The 3146-nt window shown below is 38.1% G+C and overlaps 1 protein-coding gene across 4 annotated transcripts in view; it reads left to right on the forward strand.

The window, feature by feature from the left end:
- The first annotated feature begins 210 nt into the window (after positions 1–210).
- GDF9 (growth differentiation factor 9) overlaps positions 211–3146 on the forward strand; it is a 15547-nt gene continuing 12611 nt past the window's right edge. For 3 of the 4 annotated variants that reach the window (XM_042451031.1, XM_042451033.1, XM_042451035.1), the window contains exon 1: positions 211–357. The gene's annotated coding sequence lies outside the window, so the exon portion shown is untranslated. Of the gene's footprint in view, positions 358–2713; positions 2781–3146 lie in introns of all 4 variants that reach the window. The other variant, XM_042451032.1, reaches the window with a different exon arrangement.

Consider the following 3146-nt stretch of genomic DNA (forward strand, 5'->3'; position numbering starts at 1 on the left):
CCACATTGTTTCTTTTCTTGTCAGTTGACAACCTTAAGTACCAAGTCCCTTACAAGCCAGTTGCACACTTACTGAAGATATTAAGACAAAGCGTATGAAGCATGTAACTTGGAAGAACCACCAGATACAGCCCATATCTGTTGTGCTTTGTGGGAGGAACCAGGAACTGCGTAAGAGCAACACCCATTTCCTCTGGCTTGCAGACAGAGAGCAGCTCTGGAGAGAGCAACGAAAACATTTTTATTTAGATAAGATTTAGAAAGCAAAGTTTGTTTCATCTACTAAAGATTCCCACAGTCTTGAAAGATAGTCGGAATGGAGACTCAATCCTTGTCAGAAGGAGAACAACAACAAACTGTGAGTGTATTGTTTTAAAGAAACACGTTCAGCATGCATACTAATATGAACTTCACCCAGGCATGAAGACCTGGAAAGAGGAGTTCACTCTGTTTTAGGGAGACAGAGATAAGCAAGATGTTGTTTGCAAATATTCCACAAGCAGTACTTGATTATGATGTTTTGATGTACACCGCAACTTCCAAAAAGAATGAAACCGTGGAAAGAAATAGCTTTCCAATGGGAACTACTCATATTAGGTGCAGGCACTGGGGAGTACAGCACCAACTAGTAGCAGTTTTGGAGATATTGAAAAGGCGGATGATAGCATGAGTAATTTGGAACATTTGAATTCCAGAGAACTTGCTCCTGAGAGAAGCTGGATTGACTTTCAAGAAAAACTTGGAAATATGCAAACCAATTGAGTAACACAGACCTAGAACCCTGGATTATACAGGATTAAACAGGGGAGCTTATCCACATAACTCATAGGGCAAAGTATGACAAATCAGGCATAGGTAAAATAATGAATATAGTGCAAGCAAAGGACAAGGGTTGGGGCAAAATGCAAGATAAATAAAAAGATGCCCAAGCTAATGGGGGATCATCACAATTTAAATAAATTTAACTGCCTTTGATCTAAATATTTATTACAACACAAAACCTGTCAAAAATAGTACACTATTAAAAAAAAACTAGAAAGTGACAGTGAATGTGGAGTTGTCTTGTGGCCATCTTATCATGTAATAAGTATGCTACAGGAAATGCCAGAAAAGCATCAGTTGTTTGCAACCATGCACTTGAGAGATAAAACACTGATATACCAGTTAGACTGTACGGGCAGTTGCAACATTATTTCCATCCACTTTAATCCTCCTGCTTTCTTAAATCCATCTATGTAGTGGAGTCCAAAAATTAAATTCAAAGAAAGTAAGCAGCTTAAAAATATACATGATGCATTAATATCAGTATTTTCCTAATGCAAATTCAGAATTGCTAACATACAGAAAACCCAGAGATTCAGGTTAGAATTTGTGACTGGAGATTATCAAAGATCACTCTGGCTTTAAAGCAGTTCAAGCTATGAACATGATAAAGATATAATTCCATTATATGTTGAATGTGGGGTGATTGACTGAGCAGTATGAAGATGAATGTTGGAATCAAGAAAGAATTCATGGGAAATTTATTGATGTGTTTGATAGGGATGAACAGCTGTCTAAACAGTAATGACTCAAGTGTGTACCTACCAAAGAGGAAGATTTTGACTGGTTTATTACAGACTCTGAAGAAAGAGTTGCATGGTTTACAATAGTGTGGGTTTATATTATCACTATATATATAAAAAAGCAATTTCTGAGTAAGCAATCCAATAGCGGCCAGAAAGCCATCAGAGAATTCAGAATATGTACAGATCTATAGGACTGAAACTTGTTATTGAGTATGTATCTATATCATCACTATGTCATCACTATGAATTCTGCCATTCTCATCTGGATAAAAAAAAATCTGTTTTTTCTATCTTAATTTTCTAACAAGTATTTTACACAACAGTATAAAAATATTGACAGTTAACAATTTAATATCTTCTCTTCTTTTTAGTATGGTATTAATGCATGAGAGGACAACATTCTGCATACATACATGCAGACTATTTAGCTCTAATCCTTGAAACCCTGTTATATCAATCACAAAAGAAATGTTTCAAATATTATAGGTAAAAATTAAAAGAAATTTCAGTAACTCACAACAATTAAATTATAAGCCTACACTACAAAAAAAATCTCCTGAAAAGGATTTTGCATCTGCAACTCTGTTAGGCAGGAAGATATAAAATAAAATAAATCAGCAAGTCTAAAGAGAAATTGCACCCTAAATCTAAGCTGTTATGTATAAAACAGCCCCTTAAAAAACCAAAGGGATACAAACAATCTCCAGGGACAAAGGTAATTTGAGATATTCCCCCAGTTGAGCCTGATCCTTTAGAGATAGTGTAGCCCTCTCCCTCTGGCTACCTACCTAATTCCCTGAAGAAAGAACCAAGCACTCATTGAGCCACTCTCCTCTTTGGTTTTCAGTCTACTGCCCCTCAAAGTCCATCACTGCTTCCAAATTTTGACCCTGGACATGCCACACCTGATTCAGATATTACATAGAAACAGAGCTAGGTCTCCTCAACATGCTGTGCCTACTCTCCTAATGATCAGTCCCAACAGTTTCATGTAGATGTTAAATAGCACTGGAGACAAAATGGTACTCATAGTGAAAGCACCAAGTATAGTAACATGATAGCCCAACCAAAACTGGCATGTGAGGTAGGTATGATAATACTGCAGTATGTTCAGTGAACACGTTGCTTCCCATCCCCAGTCTGCAGAGCCAGTGCAAGAGGAGGCCACAGTCCATGATATCAAAATCCTGTGCACCCATTCATCTGCCCACAGGTAAGGATCACCATGGTGATCAAGGCCAATTCTGGTCCAAGACTAGGCCTGAAACCATATTAAACCAGTGTGGAAAGTCTGTATATTCCAAGAGGATCTGGAGCCTACTGTGCCACTACTGCCTTCTTGACCACCTTAACCTGGAAGGGGATATTTATAACCAGATGGCAGCTATCATCCATCTCTATATCTAGGGTGGACATCTTCAGGAGTGGATGCACTACTAGCAGTCTCTCTTGCAATGCAGTGTTACCACACCTAGAATCTACCAACCTACCTCAGCTTTCTTGGCCCATCCAAGATAGATAAGAATCTAGTAGGTACACAGTTGGCTGAGTTGTCACAAGCATCTTCTCCATGTCCTCA

This window comes from Sceloporus undulatus, chromosome 2 (assembly GCF_019175285.1).
Source record: "Sceloporus undulatus isolate JIND9_A2432 ecotype Alabama chromosome 2, SceUnd_v1.1, whole genome shotgun sequence".
Taxonomy (NCBI): Eukaryota; Metazoa; Chordata; class Lepidosauria; order Squamata; family Phrynosomatidae; genus Sceloporus; species Sceloporus undulatus.